Raw genomic sequence first — 14631 nt, 5'->3', positions numbered from 1 at the left:
TCGAAGTCGTTTTATTTTGTCACCAAAACAGGGCAGTTTTGTCGCCAGACGTGGCATTGCAGTGTGTGCACCAGCCACAAGCTGCCGACCAAGGGAGCATCATGTGTTTTTCACACACCTGAGCAATATAATTCTGCTAAAACAACTTTGTAGTGCAGACCTGGCCAAAGATTCACTCACACACAACTTGTGAGGAAAACCTCACCTGCTCCTCTGCTTTGCAGAATCCAAACACAAGCAAAGCTTGTCAGGCCCCAGTGGGGTTGTCAGGGAGTCAGGTGTGGGCAGACCCTGTGTTTTAGCCACCCACAGGCACCATGGCTTAGCTGGCTAAAGCATCTGTTCTGTAAACAGGAGATCCTGGTTTCAACTCCCAGTGGTGCTTTGTTGACTGGTTGTTGGGGCACCTGCTTATTGGCTACTGTCAGAAGACAAGATTCAGAGCTAGACGGACCTATGGTCTAGCCCAGTGTGGTTTTTCTTATGGTTTAAATAACACTCACAGGCACTGATAATAGAGTTACTGAACGTTTGGGAGTTAGGAGCGGGTAGGTCAGTGGTCCAGTCCCCACACAGATGACCCCCTCCCTATGGGACAGGGGCAGGTCTGAGCTCTCACCCAAATGCTCATTGTGGCTGCCAGAATCTGTGGGCAGCTTGTTTAGTTTACACCAAAGGTTGAGTCCTGCTTTGTGCACCGTGTGTGAGAATGAAAATCCTAAACCGCCCTTTGAAATAACGAATGCAGCAGGACGTGTTATTGTCCCTGCCCCAAAGCAGACAGACCAATGGAGAAATGCCGTCGAGTCCAAGGTAATACTCCACTGCCATTTTACCTTTTTTGCTTGCTAAACTCGTTCTTATCTGCCCGGCCCAGGCTGTCCTCTGCCTCAGCTGCTGCTCCCGGACTGCTCTAGAGTCAAACACGCAGGGCCCCCAGGGGAACAGAGGCTGGGACAGGGCAGCAGCCTGGGCTGGGCTGGGAAGATGCTGGGAGTTCTCGTTCCCTGAGAACTGGCCTGGCTCCCTTCTCAACAGCAAACAAATCAATTCCACGTCCCCTCCCCAGAAAAACCAGCCTGGAGCCAAGGGCAGCAGGGGACGATTCCCTCTAGTTCCCACCGAGGCAGGAGAGAAGCCAGGGTGTTTCTAGCAGAGCTTATGGAACTGACGTGGGGAAACCAGCCTTTAACAACAGGCAGTTCCAGTTTAAGCTAAGAGTTTTTAACAATTTCTACAACATTAAATAACCCTTCAATTGTAGTGTCACCATCCATAACATTGCTTCAGCCTTATAGGTTCCTAAGTGCACAATTAAACATCTCTTCAAATCCAAGGGAGTGGAGATCAGTCAGTGTTCAGAGTCATCCCACATAACAGAATCATGTTGTGGTACATACTGGCCCCATCATGTGGCCATCGCCTTTCCCTCCTCTTCCAGAGTCAGAATGTGATCAGCTCACACTGAGGGGGTGCAACACCCCTACCTTGGTCTCTATGCCAGAGCTCCTATCAGCTTAGCGTCCTTCCCACAAGAGTGGGCTGCTGAGAGGGTTGCGATGGGGTAAATGAAGGCAGAGGAGGATTGTTCCTCATGGGTTTTCCATTGTGTTGCTCTGTGATCCTGCTGGAGGAAACATCATTTGTGTTTGTTTCAGTGGCTTGGGTTGGGCTCAGGTTGTGACCCTGAGTACAGGGGTTCCTGCACTTTCTGCTCTTAGCCCCTCAGGAATGGACAATGGAGCAGCTTCAGAAGTTGGCTAGAAAGTAGCCTAAGAAAGTGTAACATAAGTGAGAAGAAAAACATCACTGTCACCTGCCTGGTGGTCTAGTGGTTAGGATTTAGCACTTTCATTGCCACGGCCTGGGTTCAATTCCCAGTCAGGGAAAAATGACTTTAAACCAAAACTGCTTCAATTATTCTTCACTTACAACATAGACAAATCCATGGTATTTTCCTGGTTCCCCCATCTTCCCAGTGTCTCCATGGCAGCACAGGCACCAGAGCAGCAAGCAGGTCCCTGGGGCAGTCAATGGAAAAGGGAAACTTCAGCAGCAATTCATCCCTCTCAGAGCAAAGGACTTGAGGCCAATAGCGGCAGAGGTAGAGCTGCAGTTGATTGTAGCTTTTCTATTTTTCTTCCACTTGGGGTGGCAAAAACACTGGAAGTGGCCCTGCTTCATGGAAGACAATTTGTTAAATCCCAGATGAGTGCAGTTCTATCAGTTCTCAGCCTGAGCCCTTAGGTCTTAATCCTCAGGATATTGTCCCACCATGGGGCCATTTCCCGCCTCTCTTTCCTAGGGAAGCACAATTTTCTTTGCACAGACACAGGAACAGCAAGATCTTTCTCTGTCCCTTATGCAAAGCTGGGGGCCAAATTCCATGGAAACAATGGACAAGCAGGGGGCCCTGGGCACATCCAGCCCTGGCTGTGAGATGTTCCCTCCCCTCTTTCTTTATGCCCCTGTTGTTATTTCATGGATTGTCTGGGATGGGGGAAAAGCTGAGTTCACTCCAGGTGGAGGGTAAAAAGGACCCTGAAAATCTCAGGACCCAACCCCTGCCACCAGGATCACTGAGGTGCTGGGGATTTGAGTAGGAAAGGGACTGTGTGAATTGTCAAGGTGGGGAATGAATAACAATCTACAACTAGATCCACCTCATTAACCACCGACACAGGCTAATCCTGCTGCTGATAGAAGGGAAACTGGGAGCGATTCTTTGCTGTTCAGCCACGGAAACAGTGACCCAATTGCACCGCAGTGAATGTGCTGGGGAAAGCTGGACTTCACAGGCAGGTGGAAAGAGCAGATCCTAGAAACACCTGGAGCTCCCCACACCACTGCTGCCACCAGGGTCAGGTGTTGAGCGACTCACAGCGCCCCTCCCATCCCATTACCTTCCAGCAGGAGGTGGCAGCACCCCCCACCCAATGCAGGGGAGATGGCTGAGTGTATCTCTGCACCCTGAGTCCAGGGCACCCACTCTCTCTGCCCCACACATCGAATCTGGCCCTGCTGCAAAGTGACCCTAAGAACCAGAAGCCTTCAGGACAGCAGGTTTGGCCGCCAGAGCAGGGAATGTGTCAGGGATGATGCTGACGATGGGTAGAAAAAAGGCTGGAGTCAATGACAGATGAGACCACAGAAGGGGAAGGGGAATGGCAGCCCCACAGAAGGTCCTGGGTGCTCAGATGCCCCAGTTATTGCACCCTGGCCTGTCACAGAGAGAGAAAAGACGCAGCGGGACCCAGCCCCCCTACAGTGATCCCATGGACAAGAACCTGGCTGGGAGTGGGGTGAAAGCTCCCTGTGGACAAAGGGGAGCTGAAATCCCTCAGTGTCCTGGAGTTTAAGCAATGGAAGCTTCAAACCCTGCACGGGTGTGGGCTGAGGTGCATCAGCAGAATGTTGGGCTGGACGGGGCGGCAGGTTTGGATAATTTTTGGTGGTGCCCAGAATGGGACCAAGTCCTGCCCCACCCCACCCCACCCCCACACAGGGCCAGCTTTAGGCCGATTCTCCCGATTCCCCTGAATTGGGCCCCACCCCTACGAGGGCCCCGTGCCCAAGCCCCGGTATTGTGTACCAGCAAGAGCCGGTTCACCGCACTGGGGTGGCCCGGCTTCCCCAGGGGGCAATTTAAAGGGCCTGGGGCTCCCAGTAGGGGCTGGGGTAGGGCTGGGGTAGGGCTGCGGGGCGCTGGGGGCTATTTAAAAAGTCCAGGGTTCCCATTGCTTCTACCGCCCTGGCCCTTTAAATAGCCCCCAGAGCCCCGCCGCTTCCCCAGGGCTCCCTCAGCTATTTACAGGGCTGGGGCGGTGGAAACAGGGGAGCCCCGGGCCATTTAAATAGCCCCCAAGCCCCGGGCTGCTGCTGCTACCCCGGTGCTGATGGAGGGAGGAGGGGGCACTTACCGTACAGGGTGGGCTGTACCCTCTGTACCTGCACCCCCTGCCTGCAGCCAGCCCCTGCTGCACCCCCTGCCCTGCCTCCAGCCCCACACCTCCTGCCCAAAGCCAGCCCATCTCCAGCCAGCCCCACACCCCCTGCCCTGCCTGCAGCCAGCCCCTGCTGCACCCCCCTGCCTGAAGCCAGCCAGCCCCACACCCCCCTGCCCGCACCAGCCCTACATCACCGGCCCTGCACCTCCTGCCCTGTCTCCAGCCAACCCCTGCTGCACCCCCCCTGCCTGAAGCCAGCCATTCCCGCACACCCCGTCTCCAGCCAGCCCCACATCCCTTGCCCTGCCTGCAGCCAGACCCTACTTCCAGTCAGCCCCTGCCCTGCCTCCAGCCAGCCCCATGTCCACTGGTGCCTGCAGTTCCCAGGGCAGTAACCCTGCACCCCTGCTTCAATGAGGGGGGCAGAGAGCAGCTGGGACCCACACATGTGCACACCCTAGGGTGACCAGACAGCAAGTGTGAAAAATCGGGACAGGGGGTGGGGGGTAATAGGATCCTATATAAGAAAAAGTCCCAAAAATTGGGACTGTCCCTATAAAATCGGGACATCTGGTCACCCTAGCACACCCCCAGGGAGTGGCGGGGACCCACACATGTGAAACGGAGCTCGTTTCTGGTTCAGGCCCAGCTTTTTTAAAAATAACTTTAGGTAGGGTTAACATACACCTGTATTTTCCTGGACATGTCAGGCTTTTTGGTTCTTAAATCACTGTCTGGGAGGAATTTTTAAAATTTAAAAATTTAAAAATTCCTCCTGGGAAAATACGGACGCATGGTAACGCTATTGGTACAAAAAATACATACTGTGGCACATCCCTTAAATCAGAACTTTTTATAGGGAACCGTTCCTAAGGAATGAAAGTCTTTTTAATATATACATATATATATCTATATAAATTTTTAGTTATCCCTGCCGGGGCCCGGCTGAAAATGACTGCCCAGAGTTCAAGAACTGTCCCTGTTCTCATTGGACAGATGGGGAGAAGCCTGAAGTACAGAGAAGGGAAGTGACCTTCCCAAGGGCCTACACAGCAAGGTGGTGGCAGAGCCAGAAAGAGAAGCCAACAGTCCTGACTCCTGTTCTAATGGACAAAAAAAAAAAAACAGAGAAAGGGCTAGAGCCCAGGAATCGAGATGGTGGGGAAATTTCACTGAAACCATTTCTGTCAGAAAATCCCCTTCAGACTAAACCAGTTTGTTTCTCGAAATCAAAACAAGTGAGATGAAAGTTCTTTGCAAAAATATTTTGTTGCAAAACAAAAGCATCTCCTGTTTGTCACAGTGTGTTAAATTGTCTCGTCGCACACAAAGAGGAGACACTTAGATCTCAAACATTAGATAAGATGCTTCAGTCTGAGCTAAGTAATTGCTGCTCTTAACAATTTCAAAATAAAAAACTACAAATCAAATAGACTATTTCAGCTATTCTATTATGTCATAATCTGCTCTGAGTAAACATGATAGGACACCGCATATTATGCACTACTCCTAGTGACACTCTCCAATGGATCCCCACCCACCGTGAGGTAGGTAGGAGAGGATCATTATTATCCCTACTTGAAAGAGGAAGAAGCTAAGGCTGAGAAAGGAGAATTGACTTGTCTTAGGTCACACGGCCAGTCAGTGGCAGAGTTGGGAATAGGACCCAAGAGCCCTGATTTTCAAACTAACCATCAGATCTTGAATTTCAGACACTGAATGACCTGAATAAAGTGCTCTCAGATGAGCTCCAGACCAACAACAGTGCACAGTAATTATTCAGCAAGTATTTGAGGAGAACTGCAATGTTAGAGAGAATCATGAACTGCTGAGAGACAATTAATGCAGAGGAGCAGCAAAATTCATCAAACATATAACTGGTTAAGATTTATTTCCTTGGGCTTAAAAGAGAATAACAAGGACCTGAGTCTCCTCCCTGTCAATAACCCCCTGCTCAGCCAATCAGGTTAGAGACTGAGGACGGGAGGCTGAGGGTTCTCGCCCAAAGGATGGCCCAGGCCACCGGTGGGGATCACTGCCCAAGCACTATTTCAGCCCCACATTTTCGGGTGGACCTCCCACAGTGGGAGCTGCAGAGCATTCCCCTGAGACACATACACACACCCCTCCTGGTGCTGGGAGGGGAACAGGAGAAAGGACAAAAGAAGCAAGAGACAAAGAGAAAGGAGGGAGGGATGGATGGAGGAAAAGGTGAAACCAAAAGGACAAACCCTAATGACCCCAGTGATTCTAAGGGACAAAATCCCAGGTGCGCAATAAAATTCTGCCTCCTTAAGCTCGTCTTTTCCATGCCTAGAATTCAGCTGTCACCAGATGGATCAGACTGAACAGGTTTCAAACCTCAAGGAGGCTCTTACCTTCTAAACAGGGACGGCTGTTTTCTAGTAAAATCAGGAAAAGGGAAGGAGAAAACTCGAAAGAGGTTCCTCCTGGCACTCACGTACGTGAACCCGAATACTCTCAGTCCTCAAAGAGAGACCTGGAGAAGGAGACTTGCTGAAGCAAAGCCACAGGGTCTCTGAGGTTTCCCTGGCCCCTCGCCCCTGTCCTGCCTGGCTGATATCAGCATCTCTCTGTGAGGTCACCACTTCCCCACCACCTTTGACCAATAGTCTGAGGTCCTGCAAAAAGCCTTTGTGATGTCACTGCCACACCCCTCCCTTGCTGGGCTAATGTCCTGCCCCTGCCCAGGCACTTTGGAGTTTTGAGCTACTCCCTGTGGATCACCCCACTCAAGGAGCGTTCGTTCTAGGAAGCAAGCTGGCTAGACAGGAAAACATCAGACGCTGCTCCCAATGCGCCACTCAGTTTTTCAGAAATTAGTCGACTTTATGGCCAGAAGAGACCATTAGAGCATCTAATCTGACCCCCTGCATATCACAGGCCTCCTGTATGACACCAGAGCTACTTTTGGGGAAAACACATTCCAGAAAGGCATCTAGTCTTCATTAAATGACATCAGGAGATGGCAAATCCACCACTTTCCTTGGTAGCTTGTTCCTGTGGTGAATCATCCTTGCTGTTGAATATTTGTGTCTTATTTCTAATATGAATTTGTCTCTTTTCACCTTCCAGCCACTGGATCTTGTTATGCCTTTCTCTCCTCAATTAAAAAGCCCTTTAATACCCAATCTTTTGTCTCCATTAAGGCCCTTCAACACTTCAATGAAGTCACCTTTCAATCTTCTTTTGATAAGCTAAACAGGTTGAGCTCGTTCAATAGATCACTAGAAGGCATTTTTCTCCAGCCCTCAGAACACTTCGTGGCTCTTTGGTCATCAGACTCCTGAACTGCAGCTGGATGTGTTTCTTGTTCTTCTGCACAGCACAGCTCCTGGAGAAGAGGGATCTGCAAATGTACATTCGTATGATACCTTTGTTTAACTGATGAAAACATAAACTAGACACTTAGAGGACTGGAACTGATTTCAGCTGATGGACAGCTTTGCTAGGTTTTTGTGCATTTGGACAGCAAAATGTTGAGTGTTTACATTGATATCAAGCACTCCCATATAGAGGAGCCCCTGAACATAATGGAGAATGGAAATGAAAATGTTTTCCTTTTTTTTAAAAAAAGAAAGAGGGTTATAAGAGAACACTGGGGTTTGAACTGAGGACTATTTGAACTGCAGTTAAGCACTCTACCACTGAGGAATATCCCCATGACACCAAGAGTGTGGAATTGTGATGTCCAGGACTTTGAAGGACAAACCCTGATTCATCGAGCTCCTTTGCCATTCCCAGACCACAGGTGGTTTTAAAAATGGGGTTTGATTAAACTTCTTAAATATGGCAAACACCACAGCTTGCACACCCACCGATATAGCTTCTCCCACTGACATAGCTGCCACCTCTTGGGAAGTGGATTAACTGCACCCACAGGAAAACTCTCTCCCATCAGCATAGAGCAGTGGTTCTCAAACTGAGAGTCAGGACCCCAAAGTGGGTCATAACCCTGTTTTAATGGGGTCGCCAGGGCTGGCATTAGACTTGTTTGGGCCTGGGGCTGAAACCAAAAGTCTGAATCCCACCACCCAGGGCTGAATCCCTCAAGCTCTGGTTTTGCCCTCCCCTAACTGGGGCAGGGCTCAGGCTTTGTCTCCTCTGCCTGTGCTCAGTGTAGAGGGGCTTGGTGCGTCTTTCTAGGGTCATGTAGTAAGGTTTTTTGTTTTTTGTTTTGCAAAAAGGGGTTGTAGTGAAAGGAAGTTTGAGAAACCCTGGCATAGAGCCTCTGAATATGTCTAGACTTGGCTCCCTGTGGCAGATCAGAAACTGAAAGTACAGCCATGGAGACACCACACACCAGCCTTGCCTAGCAGGCAAGAATCAAACCTCCATAGAAAGATGCCTGTTGTTTTCTAACCCATCTCCCTACGCCCTCAGCCACCACCACTTAAGAAAGGGCCTTTTCTACACTATGGTTCTGGTCTCACTGAAGGGTCATTTCCAATTGTTTGCTCAGACCAGCATTAGGGGAAATGGTGCCCTGGGCAAAGCTTGTACTTTGGCACTTCCCCATTGCCCCTGGACGATCCCCACTCCCCCTTTACCGCTAGCTCCTGCTCTCCTAACCCTTGCCCCTCCTTCACCCCTAACTCCTGCCCCCTCCTGTGCCCCCTTTGCCCTTAACTCCCTGTGCCACCAGCCATTGCCCCTCTCCTGCAACCCTTCACATGGCTCCGGTGCTGGGAGCCCCACACTTGTTCTCCCTTTCCCTGGGCTTTGGCATCACTAGCCCCTGATTAGCGAGTAGGGTTCAGTGGTTCCCAAAAAGTGGGGCATGACTCCTAGGGGGACACAGAGGAACATTCATGGAGTCAATGAAATCAATTGAGCTTCTTCAGTCTCTCGCTGGAGACATTTCCCTTGTTTATAAAGGCAAAAATCCTGATCTTTCCAATGGGAGCTGCTGCTTCAATGTTCAGTTTGGGGAGGGATTTGGCTGCACTCAGAGATCTGCCCGCAGGTTAGAATCTGCGAGCTGAAGGGCCGAACGCAAACAGCGTTTAGATGGGACCGTTAGTGCCGCCCCCGTGTGGTCAAAGGTTAGAACTGACCAGCAGAGTTTACAGCTAGAGCCTGGGACGCTCCTGAACAAACGGCACGAAGCCTCTCGCGTGGGATCCTCGCTGTGCAGCAGGAGGCGGAGGGAAGCTGATTGTCAGGGTTCAGGGCTGCACCCTGCCAGGCTGAGCCGGTGTCTGTGCTAAGCTCAGGTGATTCTGGGCAGTTCGGGGTCCCCGGGGTCCCACAGGAGGGTGAAGCAGGTCACCCCTGGAGCAGGTTAAAGCTGCAGGGTGACAGTGGGGTTGCTGCCCCTGTGAACAGCTGCTGTAGCACTGCCTGGGCAGGATAGGGAGAGCCAGTTATACCCCCCCCCCCAGCCTGTATTGGGGGATGGGAGCGCTCACACCCTGGGGACCCACCCACCAGAGATCTGCTCGGGGGGGAGAGTGGCACCCACACACCAGGATCGTGTAGGGGGAGACAAGGGCATCCACACTCCGGGATCCTCTGCAGAGGGACGGACATCAACACATCCAGGATTCTGTATGGGGGGCAGAGGTACCTGGACACCTGGGCGGGGAAAGGGGGCACCGAAACATCTGAGATCTTACATGAGAGGACAGCGGCGCCTGCAGCTCGACATGAGACGGGGGCGGGGGGAGAAGGAGCATTTCCCAGTTCCAGGCTGTCCCCGTCTGGCCAAGGCACAGAGCTCACAAGCAGAGTTTAAAGCTCCAGCTGCCAGGCTGCAAAACAAGCCGGGCTCCATGGGTGGTGCCTGTGATCCCAGTTCCTGGGGAGGCTGAGGCCAGTGGATCGCTTGAGCTCAGGAGTTCGGGGCTGTGCCGATCAGGTGTCCGCACTAAGTTCAGCATCAATATGGTGATCCCAGGGAAGCTTGGGGTCTCTAGCTTGCCTAAGGAGGGGTGAACTGGCCCAGGTCGGAAACGGAGCAGGTCAAAACTCCTGTGCTGATCAGTAGTGGGATCGCACCTGTGAATAGCCCCTGCAGCGTAGCCTGGGCAAGACAGTGAGACATGGTCTCTTTTTAGACACCCCTACCCCACAGAGCCTGGATGGGGGGATGGGAGCACCCACACGCTGGGGAATCTGACGTGGGGGGAGGGACGCCCCCCTGCAACACGGATCTTGAAAAGAGGAACAGCGACACCCACACACCACAGAGCCTGGATGGGGGCAGGGGAACCACACACGGGAGCTAGTTCATGGGGTGGGGGACACACCCTTATGCTCCGTTGCACCATTGTTAATGAGAAGAATGGGGGCATCCACACAACACAGATCCTTAACGGGTGGGGGGACACCCACACACTCCACTATTAACCGGGAGGGACGGGGAACCAGACACCCCCAGTAGCGTGGAGAACACCCACAGCCACCGGATCCCTCATGGGGGGTAAGACTGAGGGGATTGTAGTGGGGCCCAGCGCACCCACGCACCAGGGATTGTTAAGGGTTGAAGGGACAGGGACACCCACACACACTGAGATCACGTCCTTGGAGGAACGCAAAACCTCCACAGAAGGACCTGGTCTGTTCCATGATGGCAGCCCGGCCTGGGTGAGTCAAAGTCTCTTTTTATACAGCAACAAAGAATCCTGTGGCACCTTATAGACTAACAGACGTTTTGCAGCATGAGCTTTCGTGGGTGAATACCCACTTCTTCGGATGCAAGTGAAGAAGAAGTCTTGCATCCGAAGAAGTGGGTATTCACCCACTAAAGCTCATGCTGCAAAACGTCTGTTAGTCTATAAGGTGCCACAGGATTCTTTGTTGCTTTTACAGATCCAGACTAACACGGCTACCCCTCCGATACTTTTTATACAGCCACGCCCAAGAGATCCTGACTAGGGGAGAGAGACACCCACCCACCAGAGATCCTTAATGGTCTAGGGTGCACCCACACACCAGGGATTCTTATGGGTGGGAGGAATGGAGACAGCCAGACACACTGAGATCACTTCCTCCCAGGAGCCTGGGCCAGACAGGGAGACACAGTCCCCCTTTACAGATCTGCCAGACAACCTTCCTCCCACTCCCTCCACACAATGTTCTTATTTGGAGGTGAAGCCAGGGAAACCACATGGAGGATTCTTATCTGGGGAACTGGGGGTACCCACTTACCACCAGAGATTCTTAAGGGCAGGAGGAACAGGGACTCCCACCTCTGTAGCATGGGGGTGGGTCGCCTGCTGGGATCATCTGGGCATATTTCACCTCGTCAGCTCCCTGCCATTGCCTTGGGGGGCCCCTTGTTCGCTGCCTCTGGTACCCAGTTTAGCCTCCTTCCTGAGGGCTGAAATGCTTTGCTCTATCTAAGGTCTGTGGGATCAATACGTGTCATGGTGTAATTCTGTGTTATTCGGGGGTCAGACCAGCTGAGCTAATGGCCCCTTCTGGCCTTAAACTCCATGAAAACATTTCCCTGGTTTCTCCTTGCACCTGACAGACACCACGGTGAGGGGCCCAATGGAAGATCCTGGACACAGTGCTCTGGCTCTTACTTTACGTGGGGACGTCAGCGCTTTCCTAGCAAAGCTGCTGCTAAAGCGCTGGATTTGGGGAACTGTTCGGCTCCGGTTCAGAGATCTGCCTGGTGTGAACCTGCCACGAGGAGTGGGAAACGCAACCAGCAATGGGAGGGGTTGGCTGAGCTCCAGGCTGCCCCCGTATGGCCAAAGCTTAGAACTGAGCAGTGAAGTTTAAAGTTGGCGCTGGGAGGGACCTGAACACGCGGGGCAGGAAGGCTCCTGCGTGTAACGCTTGTTGGGTGGCAGCTGAGCGTAGCTGATTGCCGGAGTTCAGGGCTGCACCCCGGGGTGCTGAGCAGGTGTCTGTGCTCAGGTTGGCCTCGCTATGATGGTTTCTGGGAAGTTTGGGTCCACCAGTCTCCCTAAAGAGAGGGGAACCAGGCCAGAAAAGGAGGCTTTCAAAACTCTGGTACCAATTGCCAGTGGGACTGACCCTGTGAAGAGCTGCTGCAGCCCCGCCAGGGAGAGCCGGTCTCTCTTTGTGCAGCCCCCTCCATTCCTCAGGACAAGGGTTGTGCTCAAAGATCTGTGCCCCATGTTTTTACCTCCGTGTGAAGCGCGCAGAGCAAATAACCCTCAGCACCTCAGCTCAGTTCCAGGCTCCACTTCCACTCGCTCAGGCAAGATGGTGCAGAGCAGGGCCGGCTTTAGGCCTATTCCACCAATTCCTCCGAATCGGGCCCCGCGCCTAAGAGGGCCCCACGTCCAGGGAGAATCCCTTCCCTGGCTAGAGGCGCCTTTTTAATTTTTACTCACCTGGCGGCGCGCTGGGTCTTCGGCGGCACTTCGGCGGCGGGTCCTTCAGTGCCGCCAAAGACCTGGAGTGAGTGAAGGACCTGCCGCCGAAGACTCGGAGCACCACCCGGTGAGTACAAGCCCCGCACTTCCTAAAGCTGGCCCTGGTGCAGAGGAGCCCCTGGGTGGCTGTGGGCCTGGGGAGGATGGCTTTTGATTTTTCCGCCTGACCGCTACGGGCAGCAAGGCCAAAAGTCAGCTGGCCGGCTCTCCCGTCCACCACGCTCATCAGGAGCCCTTAGTCGACAGGCTCGGAGAATGCGGGCAGCGTCCCCCACTACCTCTCGCATGCAAAGCGAGCGCTCTGCCGCTTGAGCTAATTCCCCGCAGCTGGCCTGACTCTCAGGCACCGGGCAAAAAGAGGCAAGGGCTCTGTGGCCTTAAGCAAAACACAGCCTGAAATGGGGGGGGTGCTACCCAGAGCTGGGGAAGGGGGGTCCGAGTCCCAGCCACGCTCCTCGGCACAAACACCAATGCTCCCTCCCTGGAGTGTGTCTGGGCTGAGAGTTAGCCCCTGAAACAAGCACCAAACTTCAGAAGACAACACAGGGATAGATCACTTGACGATTGCCTGCTCTGGCCACTGCCTCTGAAGCGCCTGGCATCAGTTACTGTCAGAAGACGTGATAGTGGCCTAGATGGACCATCGGTCTCACCCAGGAGGGCCGTTCTTATCTTCACCACTTTCCTCTAACCCAAGCAAAGCCAGAAGCAGGCCCAGCTCAGCAACTCTAGCAGGCTCCCTGGCCCCTGGCCCAGCATACAGCAAAACGACCCTGCCTCCGCCAGGATAGACAGCCACCGACTCCCTCTTCCAGACCAACGCAGCCCTTCCCCGCTTTGGCTGTCTCCAAGCTGTCTGCGTGCTCTGCTCTGCTCCACGGCTGCCATGCTGCCTGAGATCAGGAGGCTGCGAGGTCTCACGGTCTCAGCTGAGCTGGTATCGCGTGCCACCCCGCCCATCTCCTCATTCCCTTCATGGACCCCTGGGATGTGAGTAATTCTGTATTTGAGTGGCTCTCCCTCCCGGCCAATGAGCTTGGCGTAGACTAGCAGGGAGGGAGGAGGAAAGGGATTGTGCTCCAGTGAGAGCTCAGAAAGAAAGGTGCAGGTCCCCCACTAGAGCCCAGCCCAGCAGAGCAGAGCAGAGCAGAGCAGAGCAGGCTGGAGAATGTGTGTATGGGTCTGACTACTTCTCCCAGGCTCTTCCATTTGAGCTAACTTCCCCCAGCTGTCTCCAGCCTCCCAGTCAGCACAAGGGGGGGAGAAGGGCCGGGGAGGAAGAGCTTTGTGCTCCGCAAGGGCTGGCTTTTTGGGAGGCCAAGCGGGGAGAGGGATGGAGGCCACTGCAGGAGCTGAGCTGGCTGACTGTCCATGGCTTCTAAAAGAAGGGCAAGAGAAGGTCCCGCGGCTGCCTTGCTGCTGGAGGACGCGGGCATTGATCCCGCTGCCTCTTGGAGTGTGGGGGAGTCCGACTCTGCACCCCTCTTCCTGGGACTCTCAGTGATTTTCAGCCAGCCAGTAAAACAGAAGGTTTATTGGACACACGAACACAGGCTACAGCAGAGCTTATGGGCAGAGCCAGGACCTCTCAATCTGGCCCTTCTGTGGTTCAGGGTGCTTGGATCCCAGCCTAGGATTCTCTGAATTCCCCTCACCCAGCCCCAAATTGAAACTGACTCCCCCTCTCCACTCGGCTCTCTCCTTTGTCTAGCTCCCCTGGCAGAGATGTTGACCTCCCCTCCCCCCTGCCTAGCTCAGGTTACAGGCTGAATACCTGTCCCTCACCTAATGTCCTCCCCGGCTCCCCCAACCCCCACACAGACAGCCCCTACTCCGTCACATCTCTCCCCCTTTCGAGACTGAACTGAGCGGGGTCACTCTGCCCAGTGACCCGGGGAAGTTCGGGGCCCCCTCTCCGGGACAGCGCATCCGCTATCAGGTTGGCACTTCCCTTCACATGGACCACGTCCATGTCATAGTCCTGCAGGAGCAGGCTCCACCTCAGGAGCTTGGCGTTGGCTCCTTTCAGCTGGTGCAGCCAGGTCAGGGGAGAGTGGTCGGTGTACACGGTGAAGTGGTGCCCAAAGAAATATGGCTCCAGTTTCTTAAGGGCCCACACCACGGCCAGGCATTCCTTCTCCATGGCCGTGTAGTTCTGCTCCCAGGGTAGCAACTTCTTGCTCAGGTACACGATGGGGTGTCTCTCCCCCTTTTCATCCTCCTGCATCAACACCACCCCCAGCCCCGTGTCTGAGGTGTCAGTGAACACCATAAAGGGCTTGTCAAAGTCTGAATTTGCCAGAACT

At 53.5% G+C, this 14631-nt stretch overlaps 1 non-coding gene across 1 annotated transcript; it reads left to right on the top strand.

Annotated features, from left to right (window-relative positions):
* Positions 1–1817: 1817 nt before the first annotated feature.
* On the top strand, positions 1818–1889 carry TRNAE-UUC. The gene has a single exon. It is a non-coding gene; the product is annotated as a tRNA-Glu (tRNA).
* Positions 1890–14631: the final 12742 nt, after the last annotated feature.

The sequence above is a fragment of the Mauremys reevesii genome, linkage group 12 (genome assembly GCF_016161935.1).
Source record: "Mauremys reevesii isolate NIE-2019 linkage group 12, ASM1616193v1, whole genome shotgun sequence".
Taxonomy (NCBI): domain Eukaryota; kingdom Metazoa; phylum Chordata; order Testudines; family Geoemydidae; genus Mauremys; species Mauremys reevesii.
This window is presented reverse-complemented; position numbering and strand designations above follow the sequence as displayed.